Source organism: Vidua macroura, chromosome 6 (assembly GCF_024509145.1).
Source record: "Vidua macroura isolate BioBank_ID:100142 chromosome 6, ASM2450914v1, whole genome shotgun sequence".
NCBI lineage: Eukaryota > Metazoa > Chordata > Aves > Passeriformes > Viduidae > Vidua > Vidua macroura.
In genome coordinates, this window is record NC_071576.1 from 35059980 (window position 1) to 35076354 (window position 16375).

General features: G+C 37.6%; 1 protein-coding gene across 4 annotated transcripts in view; it reads left to right on the top strand.

The window, feature by feature from the left end:
- SIPA1L1 (signal induced proliferation associated 1 like 1) overlaps positions 1–16375 on the top strand; it is a 197449-nt gene that overhangs the window by 70444 nt on the left and 110630 nt on the right. For 3 of the 4 annotated variants that reach the window (XM_053979928.1, XM_053979931.1, XM_053979929.1), the window contains one exon: positions 10104–10177. The exons of the other annotated variant lie outside the window; for it this stretch is intronic. The gene's annotated coding sequence lies outside the window, so the exon portion shown is untranslated. The remainder of the gene's footprint in view (positions 1–10103; positions 10178–16375) is intronic. 4 annotated transcript variants of the gene reach the window in all.

Here is a 16375-nt window from a genome sequence, read left to right on the forward strand (position 1 = left end):
GTGTCCCATAGTTTGTGAGGCTCAGTGTTGGGATGTGTCAGGTGGTCAAGGCTGCACCAATGCTGGCATTTTGTGTGTGTGTGTGCATGCAAACCTTCAGAGATGGTGTGGGAATGGTCCTCTCCTTCATGTTCTCTGAACATAAAATTAAAAACATAGTTTGTGAGGCTCAGTGTTGGGATGTGTCAGGTGGTCAAGGCTGCACCAAGAGCATGCTGGCCTGGCCAGCCTTTAGTTTCTTCATTCCACCTGCACACAAAAGAAAGGCAGGAAAGCTGCTTCTTCATCTGGTTGTTGGACCAAGCTGTTTACTTTTTTTGTGCACACTTGCAAGTGTTCGGATGCTTCTGGTTGGGTAGCTGTGACACAAGAAATGCTGGAGGGGACAACATCCGTTGTTTTTTTTTTTTTTTTTTTTCTCCCTTGTTATGGTATTTGTTTAAAGTTAGCCTTGTCATTATTGGTGTAGCATTACTCTTAAAAGACCTTGATTTCTTTGTGTGATAGCGATACCTTAGGGAAGCAGCCACAGTGGTTCTTGTTTCCTCTTGTTGCTGTGTTCTTGGTAATGTGTTCATAAAGCCTGCAGACCAGAGGTGCAGTAAGCGTGTTTGTCTGTGTGGTAGTATAGGTATAATTTTTCAGGTTATGAGGAAGCACTGAATAATCATTGTTTAATAAAATCTTTTTCTTTGTGTTATTTCTTGCTCTATTTTCTTACTGTGCTCTTTTTTCCTTTATTTTCTCTACTGCTTTTCAGCATTTCTTTTCTTCAGCATATCTTTCACTTTTTATTCCTCTTTTTGTCCCTTCTGACGCTTAGGTTAGAGCTCTTTGCAGAAGTTTGCTGAGAAGAAGGGTTGAAGTTGAGAACCAGAGCACTGTTTCCTCCTTTGACAAGGGAAAACTTCTTTAGCCTCTCTTCTCTGAAATAAGTTGCTATTGAGAGGAGGTTGTGTGGAAGAAAGATTAACTGCAAAATTGAACTGCTAAAGCCTGAGGACTTTCCTGGCTGGGATTAAGTTAGAATCAGAAGCTTTTAGTATTTTTTTAAACATTTACATGCTTAGCTGTGCGGGAGTATAAGGGGACAGATGTGTGTACCTTGGAGATGGTTGCTCCTTGTATCTGTTCTTGACTATAAAAGGGAAGCAGAGGTACATTTAGTTAGACTGAAAACTTGAGAGAGAAAAGCAGGTAAATGCAGTGGCTATTTAATATTTTTACTGTGGAGTTAAGTTGTGAGCCAGCTGCTCTTTCTTGGATTATTCTGCAAAGCAGTTGTCATTTTTATGTTACTAAAGGTTAATCTGGGGTTTTAGCTTTGCTTTTATTAAAATGGCTTGGATATAGAAAGTAATGTTGAGGCTCCTGACCATCTTCAGAGACACTACAAAGGTATTCCAAAGAGCTGGTTAAATATTTGGACAAGTTGGATGCATTTTCTCATACATTGAAATTTAACTGTTGTCCTTCATCCAGAAGTGCAGTTAGCTTACTCTGGTCAAAGTTCCCTCTCCACAAGTGTGTTGCATCTGGCAGAGCACAGCAACAGATGTAAATGGAGGAAGATAGGATGGATTTCTAGCTGTAGACTTAATGTCTTCTATCTCAGGACTTTCTGAATCAGGAAATCCAGTACCTTTTGCTCTTTGTTGCCTTTCTCTTATACTTCCTAATTCTGCAAGAGCTTTTTTTAATTGGGAAGAGCAGAATTGCATGTGGTACTCATGGCAGAAGTCTTACGTGGTGATGTGATAGAGAACCAATGTTCTTTTGTTTGTGTTGTTGGGTTTTTTTTTTTGGTTGTGAGTGTTGGAGTATAATTTGATGGATACCAATATCTTCATAGTCATCAATATAAAGAATTCTATAATGAATTGAGAAATACCAGGTAGTATTTTAATGGTTTTTTTTCCATATTTGTTTGTCTGTTTGGTACAGTCACCTAACCATGGGTGCTTCTGAGCTGTAAGGCATTGCCACATGTAAAACCTGCCAGAGTTTGGGCTACTGTAGTCATGATTAGGGCTTCAACTTTCCTAAGCCTACTCCGGATCAGTAATACCTCTACTGACATGTCCAGAGCTGTGCCTACTGCATTTTTGTTACCTATTTCAACTGTTACTTCATGTTCACCCACAAATATGACTCTTCATTTTTTCTAGGATGGTTGTACAGTTACATATCTTGAGTCCAGAGTGGCCCCCAGAGAATAAACTAAATGGTCTCGGTGCTCTGAGGACACTTCCGGAATTGTTCATTTGCAGAGCAAAGAGGATTGTGGCTGACCTTCTTCTAATGTTTTTATATAATCAGGATTTAAGCGGTTTTCTAATTTTGCCTATTAAATGAAAACACAGATTTAGCCTTTCCCTTGAATGAGTAGATTCTGAAGCAAATCAATGTAGAAAACCTTTAGAGACCCTTTAGAGAGCTTTACTGTGCTTGCAGGAAATTGCAAGAGTGTATTGGTACATACCTTGAAATTTTGGTATGGAAGGGGTCAACAAACATGGCCATTATACAAAATAGGAAGGTGCTACAGGAGCTGCTTGCTCTTTTGCGACCAGAGGACTACTGTTACTGTTGTTGTATTTTTCCTGACAGATTTTTTTTTTTGTCCAGAATTCTATTATGAGAGAAATTGAAGTTTTCATGTCTTTCGGTAAGCTGTCAAGAACTGACACTTTTCCTTTTTCAAATAAAACCAATCCTTGAGGCTGAGGTTTGGGTTTGGTACTCCTGTGAGCTGTGAGCCTTATAGAGACTGCTGCATGTTTTGTCATCTCAGCTGAAACACAATTTACCTATAAAATAATTTTAGTCTGTTAATACCTGTGCAGGGGTTGTGCTTTTGTTCTAAATTGACTGGTGAGATGTTGAAACAATGCATCTTGCTTGGCATTTAGATTGTTGGTGCAGCTCAGGATCATCCTGATCATGACTGAAATGAATTCAAAAATATCCTTCTTTAATGCTTTTATGACTAGACAATTCAGCTGAAATAAACAGTTTTCATATTTTTCTTATTTAATCTGTATTTGATTGCTTTTTTACAGTTAACTTTGTGGCTTACAGTATTAGTTTAGTGTAGTACAAATGCACCAGGCCTGCCATTTTCATTTAGTGCTTGAAAAATTGTGTTTGTACAGTAACTACTACTGACGAGGAATTACGGAACTATATTGAAATGCTTTTAGTAGTAAGTAGTACAAAAAATCAGAAACAGCTATGTCAAAATGTGTTTGTACTTTGTGGTAGAGGAGCATACATGAATGCATAGGTTTTACTTTGAGTTTCATAAGACCAAAATTTAAAATATATTAAAGCATAGAGGGCATAGAGACATTACATTTTCTCTTGCTTAAAATAATGTGTTTCATATTATACTGGACAGTGGTCATTTGGAGAAATCATTTGCCTGGTTTGAGCAGCTGAAAAGCTCCTTTATATCTCTAATGTTTAATGTATTTTTTAATCAGCAACTAGATTTAGTAATTATTTTCTTAAGTCCCTTTTATTAGTCTGAGGTGTTTTGCAGTATATGTTCTAATGCATGGTTTATATTGATAACAGTATACAGGATAATGATAGATCTGGCAAGATCAGGTAAGAGCAGGAGTAACCTCAGAATCATTTGCCTTTATTGTAACAGTACAATCAATATAAAAAGTAACACATAGGCCAATATTTTGTACTTTTCATATAGACCAGATGGTGCTTTCTTGTATTTGGATAGGTGCACACTTAGAAATCCAGTAACAAACTAATTTTTTTTTGCCATAAAGTGTCTAATGTAAAATTATCTTTAATAAAATACTTCCAAAAAGAAGCTTGGCTATCCCCTACCCCCATCCCCAAACCAAAAAGCAAGCCTAAGTTCTAGGGTGTGTTATTTGTGGTGATCTGAGGCCACTGGCTAATGTTTTCAAGATTGAAAACCCTCACAATGATGTAGGATTTATTTTCTGGACTTCAGTAGATGTTTGGACAGCTGTTTATTCTCTAATACAATGTTTTTCTGTTTTCTATGTGTTTTGTGGTTAAGAGAGAGAATTCTTAAAGATATACTTGATATGTAGAAATCCTGTTGTCTAAAAATAGAAGTGCTAGACTAAGAACCGTGACCTTTAAATTTGCTGATTTGCCACAGATTAATAATACTACTGTCTCTTTTAATCACTGGGCTGTCTACTTGAAGTACTTCTTTGCCTTTTGGAGGCATAGGGGCTTCACAGATTTCTTTATCATACCTGGGAGTTGGTGGTTGTGAAGACTTGTTGGATGGTAGGATGAGTGTTGCTATAGTTAAGAGCTCACCACTGTTCGTTCTGTCTCACAAGTTCCCAAACAATAATAAAATGTCAGACACAAATAGTTTTGGGAATTGTTTCCTGATGGAAAATACAATGTTAGGAGAGAGGTCAGCCTTCTGTAAGGCAATGGTAAAATCATTGCTATTCCCTATTTTCAATAGCATTTATCTCTCTTTTGTTGTAATGGTGCTGCCCTGTTCAGGTGGATATGATAATCAGTGGAGCTAACTTGTTTTACTTTTATTGTGGTGTTTTATGTTTTTCTTTAATTTGTTTGCCAGATTCTTTGTTTTCTCTCTAAATGCAAATGTAAGGTTTCCTTTTAAAGCTTTACAAATTCTGCCATGCATCCAGATAAATAATTGGAATGTTTTGAGTTCTGTTTCTGAAAATGGGAGCTTGTGCATCTGAAAACACTGCATTTTGCCCATAGTATCAGAGAAATAGCACTTTTTTTTTTTTACATAGGCCAGTGGTTACCTTCTTTCCTGTTGCAGTACTGCAGGTACTCTTTCTGTAGGTGAAGTTTTGCATTCCTTATCATGCGTGACTGTTGGACCCAGGCCTCGTGGTCTGGTTTCACAGATGATTTGGAATAGCCCTGGAGGTGTAATCAAAGTCTTTTTCTGTCCTTCAGCAAATATTTTCACATGATATGTAAGGAGTCTTGGGTTTTCATACAGCTTTTTTTATGTTATTCTGGCTTTTAGATCTCTGAACTAGTAAATATGCATATGTATTTTTAAAGGAAAAGGGGAATACTTGCCTGTTTGTGGATTTCTGGCTGCTGTGTGTGTGTGTGTTTGCCACTCAGTTTCAATACATGGATTCATAGAAACTAATGCATATAATGTACTATTCTTAAATTTCTGGCAGAAAAGAATGTTGCTGAAGGCACTGGCATGGTGGTCATCTAAAATCTAAACAAGAGTTTCTGGAAGTCTGAATTTTTGAAAAGTCTGAAAGATGGTGTCATATTTTGGTATGGGCTGTTGACACTTCAGCTAATAATTGCTCAAAGTCTGTCTGACATAAATACGTACTGGGTTTTGGTCAAGTATGAGTTAGAATTTTACTGTTCGTTCACCGGACAGCTGAAAAATAAAACCAAAGCTAAAATACACATGTGACAAAGCCAAAATAAGTGTGTGTATATACAACTGTTGGTGAAGTCTAAATTGTTTTACATTAATTGTGTAAACACAAGGTATGATACCAGCTGGAGTCAGAATGTAACTACTGTCTAAAGAAAAAATCCTCACATTGAACCTTGTTTTAAATTTTAACTGCATTAAAAATGAATTGTGAAGTGTGAATTGCCAAATAGAATTAGTACAAATATCAGTAGTACTGTTGAGTATCAAATAAATTCTATTTTAAAAATTCTATGTTAATTTTACAAGAAGACCAAGAAAAGAGGAAACTGAAATTGGAAGGAATTTTTCTATTTGTGGGGGGAAGGTGAAGGGGAGGGGGAATCTTTTCATGTGCACTGTCGTCTAAAATAAGCCACAGAAATGAATTCATACCTCAAGACTGCATTTTTTAAAAATTTACTGTAGATAAGACACCCCTTGGAAAGTCAAATAACTATATTAAGAAGAGGAGGAATTTTTTTCTTCCATTTATCAATCTCTTTTTAATAGTCTTGGAACTAGATCTTCAGGATTTGTTCCTTAGAATACACAAGAATGATGTATGTGGTATTTCAGTGCTAGGACAATGGTGTTGACTAGACTTGAAACAGCTTAACCTCATGTGCTCTGTAGTATTATCACCTTCTCAAATTGTATTTGGCTTTCAAGATGAATATCAGGTTTATGACTCTTTAGTCTGTGATCCTGTACAGTTTCTCTTTTCTGCTTTATTACTCTTAATATGACTGCTTCTGCATATGTATAGGTTTTTAATTTAACAAACTTTTTTTCAGAGTTATGGTATTGGTTTTGCTCTCACTTGCGTGGATGTTATCAAGTGTGTTTTAGAATCCCTGATTTCTTAAGCTGACTTGGAATCAGAATCATCTCCTTCATATTCCTTGCAACTTCTGCCCCCTTTCCCCCTCTCCACCACTTTCCTAGTTTAGTGTCATTTGCAGATTCTTCAAGGGGGCCTGTGTTTGGTCATCAAAATTAATAAACTAAACAAAATCTGCTGCAGGTCAAGTTGTAGCCTCACCAACCCAAAATCCTTTCTGTTTTGGTTTATTTTTTTATACTCAGCCATTGGTTTTCTGAAAGTGAATTTTCCAGTAGTTACCCTTATCTACACTAATTATTTTGGATTTATAGTCTCTCTGTTATGTTGAACAGTAGTTAAACTTACATAAGCTGCACCTGCTGCTTAAGTAAGACATTTACCCAAGCAAGAACATTGTATTGTTTTGAGGCTTCCTGACTATCAGTTGTCTTTCTCCCCTAACTGAAATCCCTCTTCTTTTTCCCCAGCCATGTATCCAAATCTTTCTAAGCATCAGAATTACATTGTTTGTCTTGCTACTTAAGTAATTTCCCACTTCCCTACTATTGTTATGAGACATATACCCTATTTTCTATTGCTCGAGGATCCCTATCTTTTACTGGTCCTCAAAGCAAATCAGTAATACCTTAGAAATCATTTAGACTAGGTCTTTTATATATCCTAGTGCGCATTAAGTAGATGAAGTGCACATTAAGTAGCTGGCTTAAACTATGCATTGATTTTTCTAATTCAAACATCAGTTTGGGATTTTTTTAGGAGCATTTATTTTGAGTGTTACTTGTTAACTTTCTGGCCTCTTCCTTGCGGAGCTTTAGAGTATTGGGGTCCCTTATTTTCTAGATCAGATTCTACAATTGGCTGGCAATGGTATTGCCACCACAATTTTATTTATCTCTGCAGGCTTTGACAGCCTGGGTAAGATCCAGAATCAATGTGTGGGCTGTCCAAGCCAGCATGCTATTGAAAAGCTGCCATTAAGCACCTCATTCTTAATGAACTGGAGAGCAGTGTTGGTATTTCTCAGAATTAAAGAGATAATGCTTGTCCTTTGTTGTATTGGGAGTGTGATTTGTAGCCCACTGCCCCCAGAGACACCTTGCAGAGCTCTTCTGGACCAGTATTTCACTCAGGAAGACTTGAAGGGAATAGCTAATTCTCTCTGGTATTGCTAACCACCTACTTGTGTGTGTGGTGTTTTTCTGCAGTTCCTATTTGGGCAAGACTAGGACTGACTTAAAGGTCTTCTTGCCTTAGTCAGAACAGTATAAAAGAGCACAGAGGAGGTTCTTGGCTTGCAAAGATATAAAGCGCCGTACAAACAAATGGCTCTTATGACTATTTTTGTTGTACTGTATCTGTCATTTGAGCAGACTTGCTGTAGTTTCAGGAACAAAGAGTGTTGCTAGGTATCTTCTAAATGTACCCTGTAACATAGGCCTTGGGACTGCCTTGCTGATAAGGGCTCCCCTTGTTCCTGGCTGGAACCACTTAGTGAAGGATGGTGCTTGAAAATGTTCAAATAACCATAACGCAGCTACATATGCTGAGAGCAGAAGCCATGGAGACCAGAGGTGAGGCAGAAATCTCTCACTCTTCTTCTGAACGGTTGCTGTTTGACGAATTTCTTAGTGAATTACAGTGAACCAGCACTGAGAATCCTTTGCTGGTGCTGCCAATTACACAGCTCTAAGAGAACCCTTAAAATCCCAGCTCCAAAGTATGGTACTCTATCTCTTCCTTTATTTAGTTCTATGAAATAGACTATACTGGTAAATTCAAGGCATTAAAGAGGAATGGGAGACAAACAGATGCAAATTCAATCTGGTTTAGTGGTTTTTTTCCATGTAGGTTTTGTGATAACTTCTGCTTGACACATGAGCTTCTGTTTAATCTATCACGTCTGGGAAGGCATTTTAAGTGCAAATAGAAAATAATTCCAAATGGCTGGAGGACTGACAATGTAATTCTGCATCAGAGTTTTACATTAATTTGCCTGTTTTAAGTGGAAAGGAAGTGTAAGGATATTTGCTAAAAATAAAAATTGCTAGACCTAAATCAACAGAATTCTGTTTCTGATCTTAGGAAAAAGTTGCATTTTTCAGTGAAGGTTGGTTTTTCTTTTGCTATTTATTTTTTCCCCATTGTTAATGGAATTAATCTCACTTATGAACAGCTGTTGAAATAATTAAGTGTGCTACTGAAATTGTAGTTGTAGTTGTTCTGTTTCCTTGAAAGTCCCAAGCAGATTTAAAATTAAAAACCAAAACCGAAAGCCAGTGGAGGATACAATAGGCACCTTACACAATAGAAGTTGCAAATGGGAAAAAAAAAAATCTTGAGCTTGGCCTACCTCTTAATTCATGGAATTATTTTAAACTGATGCCCTTTTGGAAGGGGTGGTCCAGACTTTCCCCATCTGCTGATTTGATGATTGCTTCAGGGTCTTTCACCCGGGAATAGTGGGAGAGGATAGGTGCATGAAGTGTGAACTGCAGGGCACAGCACGTGCACTTGTATTGCCTTGTTAAAGACAGGAAGCATCTCTTAGATGTTTTTCTTAGTTCAGATAATAAAATATTTCATGGTAGCTGGTGTTGCAGTACTGGTTCTGATGCATTTGGAAAAACTGTCCTACAGTTAATTTTTGAAGCTATTGTGTTGGGATTTGGTTGAGATGTTTTACTACCTAAAATTTATACTTTTCTAAGTGACACTGCCTCATGAATGGAAGTAGCATATTTTGCATTGGCTGCCTACAGCTATGTTCCCTGCTGAGCCAAAGCAGAGTTGCTTGTCAGAGTTGCTTTAATTTTCTGAGGTTTGCAGCTTTGTGTTGCAAGTCAAGTCTGCACAGGCTGATGGTTTGTCTTAACTACCATTCTGGAAGTGTTAGTCTCAGTATCTTGACTCATCAGTTAGCTTTGGGATTTGCAGTGCAGGAAAAATACCCAGTATTTTATTTAGCTTACTCTGCAGTTGAGATGAATAGCACTAGCAGTCCCATCACCTGGAAATTACAAAGGGGCTGTTGTACTGTGAAAGAGTCATTCCCAATTCAAGCTTTTGCCATCAAAGACTTTTAGCTTGGACAGATTTTACACACTCATTTTAGGTTTACTAAGTTTGGTGAAGGACCTTTGTTTTGCCTCACTCCCAGTTTCTAACACTGATGAGACTTGGCAGGGTCTGCTGAGGCCCCTGAGCTTTGCCCAGTGGCCGAGCTGCGTTCCCGTGCTGCTTCCCGCTGCAGCGGCAGCCTCCCTGCGCTCAGGCTCTCCAGAGCGGGAGTGCAGGGACAGTCTGTGCAGTACCGACAGTACCGCCTGTGCTGGCATCCAGCGCCAAGCACAGCCAGGAAGCAGCTGTGATTAAATACCAGGGGCTGAGGAACAGAAAGGAAGGATGAGATGCTAGGCTGGGACACAGAGGGCAAGCTCTCAGATGAGAGGAACAAAGACTGTGAAATCCAGAGAGTGTTTTAGAGAAAAAGGGGCTACGCAGGGAGCAGGAGAAGGAGAGGTGAGAGGAGTTGATTTATAAGCAGCAATGACTAACAAAAGGAGGTTCTGAGGATAGGAAAAATGCAAATAATTACTTCTTTGGGTTAAAAAAGTTTTGGATGGCCTGGACCATTCTTCTAGAAAATCATTGCAGTTTGATACTGCTGAGATTTTGTGGCAGGTCTTCTCAGTGGAAGGTTCTTTTCAGGAATATAATTCTTCAACTCGTTGGCTATTTAGGTCTTGAATTAGTTAACTCTGAACAAGAGTATTTTATCTGTATATTTTGTTTCTGTTTTACTAGCTGCTGCTTCTTTGAAGAGAGATTACCTGTGTCCTTCAAATGCCTGTGGTATTTTCAAGAGGAACCATTTATCTGTAAGTGGAGGTCTTTTCTCTGAACATAAAATTAAAAACATGAATTAGTAGAATGCATTAATAGGAATGTGGGTGTGAAGAGAAGTCTGAAATGTTTAAAAATGGGATGCTTTTTGTACATAGTATGGTTTTCATGATTCATATTTGAGGATAATGATCGATGCTCAGGGGAAGCTACCTTCTTTTTTGTTTGGTCATTTGAAATGAATAGTATACTTCTGTTATAAGCTTAGACAGTAATGATAAAAGCAGTACTTGTCTCTGTCAACATTTGTGAAAAAGAAGTCTCTGGAGATTTCTGAATGTTTTATTTCATGATGAGAATAGTAAATCTGTCCTGTGTAGTGTCTGGATGAGCTGTCTTGTATCAAAACATTATTAATTGATTTTTATGCTTTACAGCTGTGTTTTGGGAATAAGTACTGGAAGGAAAGCCAAAAGCTTCACTCTGGATTTTAAGAGCCATACTGGAAAAGAATTAAGGGATTGATTTAGTTTTCTGGCTTAGAAATTTTGAGGAGGAGGAAAAAGGAGGGACTTCAGCTGCCTATTAACTTTGTTTGCCAGCAGCCTCAAACTAGTTACGTCATCACTGGGGTATGGTTATCCATTTCTGTGAAAATATCTTGGTTTATGAAGATAGGCATCAGTGAGGCCTTTATTTTTCACTTAAATATGTTATTAACATTAAATTGTGGAAGTAGGGATTTACTGGGATTGCTGAACTGTGGATTTGTTTCTTCAGATATGAATACTGTCAAGGCCAGTTATCAGCTTTTCTAGAAATATGGATTTTTACATTCTGGAGACATTCTATACATGAACCAATTCCTTAAACATTGTGTTTTGTCTTTATTCTGAAATTCATAGTGTAATGTCAGATGGTACAGTATGGATAAAGGACTATGTATGTTTGTAACAAGGCTTGCTTCAGCTCAAGTAAGAGATATTCTGAGAGTTTTTCCCCCAGTTTAGAAATGCATTTTCAGGGAAATAAACAGCTTCACAAGTAGCTGTGCAACGGGAATTTATGGGGTAAGCTAACTCTTACATGTATTTTGCCCTTACAAAGGGACATTCCTTTGAAGGTTCTAAAGCAGGTTAATTTCAGTTTAGTTGAGCCGTCAGTTTTCTATATACTTGTGTTATGTTTGCTTTTTCTCCTACTTGGAAGGCATACACACATTCTTAAAATCTTTAGGATATAGTAAAGTTTGTTCTACTGGTTTGGAATTTGAGTGTGCCTGTAATGTGAGGAGAAGACCATAGGCCAGAAATAGAGAAGATGGGAATGGAGATGGGAGGGTTCAGTCTCCCTGTTCCTGGCAATGGCCAGCTGGGCTGAAGCTGTAATGTTAAACTGCAGCTCTGGGCTCAGAGTGGGCCCCCAGCACACGTTCTGTGGCCTCGGAGATGTCAATGTCTGTTTTGTCCCTCACACAGATTGGATAGATCATTGGGGAGGCCTTGAGACACCTTGAGAATAGAGACACATAGACAATGCTGTTTTGCAGGGCAGAAACATATGGAAGTGTAGGAGAAGTCAGCTCTTTATTCTCCTGCTGTAAAATAACGCTCAGAAATCCTGTGGTGCAGCACATTTTGGGGGATTATTCAGGTGAAGTATTGAATTCCCTGGACTTGAGGGAATCCAGGGAAAAGTGAGAGCTGTGTCTAGTACCATAATTATTCCCTTTTGCACACATGTGTTGTGATGTACTTATCTCCTGTTTCCCCAGTTGCTGTATGCTCAGGAGGAGTCTTGCTGCTAGGACCCCTCTGTGGTCTCTTGAAAATAATAGTGTTTATCTGGAAAAAGAGTTGAGGGGATGAGCCTGCTTAGGACATGCAGCATGCACTGGAGAAGGGTTTTTCCCTTTTTACCTTTTCAGGTTACAGATTTCTTCTTTCTGAAAGGCAGAAAAGCCACGCTGAGACAAGGGGAGTGGGAGACAAGAAGGGCCAATTTGGAAGGAGGGAGCTGGGTTAGACACAAGCCAGGGCTGCTTCAGCTGGCATTATAGGGATTGGGGTGGGGGAGAAAACTGAGGTGCAGAAGGCTGTTGGCCTATTAAACTGGGAGGGGTTTTGGGGCTGGGGGTCACAAGTCAGGACCAGCCCTTCATCCCCTGTGCTGTGACAGGGAAGACAGGTGTGATTGAGAAGGTGTTGGGAACTGCATTGGCAACGGATTGATTCTTGCTTGGATTGTTTTTGTTCTTACCTTGTGTATTGTGTACCCTGTATTTGTGTATTGTTTTTGTTTTTACCTTTCAGTAAGAACTACCCAATTGTGTTTTTGTACATGTGCTAATCTTTGGAAGGAATTATGTGAATGAGTGTTTCTTATAGTAAGTAGTGGATGTTCTTTCTACTAAGTTTCATGTGGAAAAAGAGTGAAGAAATGTTTGTCTTGTACTCGAAACAAAGCCTCATCTGCTAACAGGATGGATTTCCATTTACTATAATGTAACTATAAAAAAAGAAACTGAAAGGTTTGTGGAGCACCTATGGTTAAAAATTGCATCTAGGTAGCCTCTCTAAAAATCAGAATCCTTTGCAGACTACTTGAAACAGAAAAAAAAAAGGTTTGTCTGCACTAACAATCCTTGAGAGAGAACTGTCCTATGGTTATGAAAGCAGGTGTAAGAAATTCATACTCATATCTGGTACCATAAATAGGCTAGTTCTAACCTTTATTGCTTTCTATATAATTCAGATTTTAAAATTTTCATCAGGCTTTTATTGGTACATACAATGAATGACAAATACAGATTGCATAAACCTCCAATGATGAAACCTACACAAAATAGAACTACCCCACTCAAATCCATTGACCTTTTGTCCCATCTGGAGAAAAACAACCCACCTGTGCCATGAGGGACACAAAAGTTGAAACCTTAATTATTGGCTTAATTGCTCACATTTTTATAAAGAGATTTCGCAGTATTTCAAGTGATCTGGTTTTCGGATGTACAGCTATAGGGAATAATTTATGTGAAGAATTTTGAACTAGGAGAATATTTGACAGAGGAATTTTTAAAAGTGCATTCAACAAAAACTGAATTTTTTCTTCCACCTCCTTTACATAAACATCTGTACTTACTTGTACCAAAACTATTTTGTTTCCCCAATTATAATTCTTACCATCAGTTTCATCTAATCATCCAGTTACAGTTCGTTTTTAAAGAAAAGATGTAGGAATTTGAAGGTATTTTTGTAACAAATAATGTATAAGTATTCATCTGAAACAACAGCCAATAAAAATTGCTACTTTAAGGTTTATTTTGGTAAGATTTTTTTTTTTCCCCCAATCAGCCTCCTATAAAGTTTTGAAACTTTTCACTTTTGGAGTGGATCTGCTTTGCCTGTCATTAAACTTTCAGTACTTACAGCTGTGTTTAACACTTGCAGAGGTTGAATATGGTAGGTTTATATCAAACACTCAAAGCAGGGTCAGTAACAACATTTGCACCTGATGTGCCTCCTTTTTCCTTGGCATCAGCATTTTAAAATGTTACAGAAAATGAAAGTAACTTCATCACTGTATGACAGTTAGATGAGTCTTACGACAGTCAGATTTGCAGTGATTCTACGTAGATATAACCAAGTATTCCTATTCTATGGATATTTTAATATGTTATCACTGTAAATTAATTTCTTACTTATGAAGGACTACGGGCTGTCAGTGTCTTTCAGGTGCCTGTCAACATATCACCATAGCTCTTTTCATGTGTACACATTAAAAATTACCATATCCATAGGGAAAATATTTTAATTGGAGAGCTTCCTTTAAATAGTTTATGAGTAAAAATGTAGCCATAAAAGGCTTCGTCCTTTAAAATTGCAAATGCAGTAAGATGTAGGCTAAATCAGAGATGTGGTCTTAATTCACCTGAGCAATATTTATATTTAACTGTGATATAAAACAGATGTAAAATTTACCTTTTGAGACTAGTGCTAATTTGAGACAAAATAAGAATTTTCAAATGCAAGTTGACACAACTTGTGTCAGCTTAACAGTTTATTTTAACTGAGAATGCATTTGGTCTGTGCAAGAGGAGAACCTCTGAAAGCCTTAAAAAAACAACAGAAGGAAGAGGACACAATCCCATTAATGTACAGTGATCTGAATACTAAATGGAAGATATATAAATTAGGGTGATGCTTTTTATTAGTTTGTTTTGCTGTATGGGTTTTTGTTTTAATTTCATTTTTAAGGCTCTTAAGCATTGCCTGAAAGAACATGCTGTGTACTTCTTGTTTTTCTCCTTTTTGCAGATGTTTCTTTTCCTTGATTACATCTACAGTACTTCCTTGTGTCCTAGGTAACTTAAGAATTGTGGTAGACAGTGTCAGTTTGAAAACTTTTTATGGGGGGAGAATTTAGTCTGCTGTCAGAAAGGTGCTTGGGTTCAAAGGGGAATCTGTGATGGCTGTAGGGCTTTTTATTTTCGTCTAACTGCACTGAACTCTTGAAATCTGCAATCACAGCAACCACAGCTTTTACTTTTTCACAATAGTTCCCTTTTTATGACTTTCAGTAAAATTTTCTGGTTAGGATGCATTAAGTTTGTTTACTTTGTTTTAAAGCTCACTTGGAATTCTTACTTCAGAGGGATGGCATTATTAGGCCTGTTTTCCTAACATTATCCAATAATTCAATACTTTAATGCAGGTATATGTCGATTAATATAGAAAACTGTAAGCAACCAGTTGGTTTGAACCAAGTATCTACTTCAGCTTGCATAGGTGCAGAGCTGTGTGTCCATGCTGTGAACTGTCAAATCATAAATCCAGTGTAGGAAATACTTTCGAATGTCTAGTGTCTTTTTTCCTACAACTTAGAAAATGAGATCAGTCCTGAAGTAAAAATATTCCTGGTAAATAACGATAAATTGAGGAGTGTCTTAACCTTACATCAGAGTATTCGTGTGTGGGGTTGGCAGTGGTTAACCTAAGTCAGTACAGCATGATTTCATATATTCAATTGCTGTCATTTGTGTGTATTGAACTCACTTTCCCTTAAGGTACTTTGAGATAATATTTCAATTTGTTTTTTCAACGTCAATTTTTCCATGTATAAGAATATCTTTGAATATTTTTCAATTAAAGAAATCAATTAATGGATTAAAGTCAAATGTTATTATCTTTGTTTCGTTCCTCCTCCTGCCCCATCACATGTGCACAAAGGAGATGCTTAGTTTCAGACAGTGAAATGGATTTTTGTTCTAGTTGGGGTGTTTTAATTTACATATGCAGTAGGAAAGTTATTCTTCAGTGATCAAGGATTCTGTGAATGGTGCTTTTTAACTGGCACCCTGATGAGTTACCACCCTCAACACAGAAGCTGTGGCTCTCCTAAGTGTGTTGGGTAACCAGATGATGGGGAGACTGACTTAAATCAGTCACATCTAGTTTTTCATGTGTTCAGAGTACACTTTAGAGTGACAGTCATATAAAAGTTCAGCATTTTGCAGCTTACTGGTTGTGTTAGAAGTAAGTCTTAAAATATTAGGAGAATGATGGTTGACAGAGAAAAGGACTTATATTGGACTGAAAAGGAAAATGGGAGTGGGAGAGGAAAATAACTTTCAGTATTGTATTTTCAGGCTCTATTAATATGCAGTCTAATAAGCATACATCTCTTAATAATTTCCAAGATTGTGGTGAAAATGTTTTTTTTTTTTTTAAAGGCAGATAAATGGGATTAAACACTATGAATAGCTTGAGCCCACTTCCCCTCTGAAGTGCAGAAATTTTTGTGAACTAACAAATGCAAGAAGTTGTGAGCAGTTTTTCTGTGATGCAGGTTAATGATGTTCATGTTTCCAGAGGGAAGAGGTGATGGGTATGAGAGGAGTCTTCCTTTCTCCATCTTGGAAATCTGCAATATAATATATTTGAGACTTAAGCTTTCCTTTTTAGCAAATTCCTGGAGCTTTCTTCATTAAATTCACCACGTCCAAGAAATCAGCACCTCTGTCTCGTTAATTTAGAGAAAGTTAAGATCCATGTAAAATGCTCAAAGTACTGGATTTGCTGTAGAGAAGGTGCTTCATCGACATGGGCTGGGAGGAGGCCTCTCATTTTGACTGGTTGCTGTTAATTGGATTAATCCTGCTTTTGATTTAGGCTGAGGAACATCCTTCTTGTCTTCACAGAGAATGCCCCAGTAGCCAACTTCCTGGTTCCTTT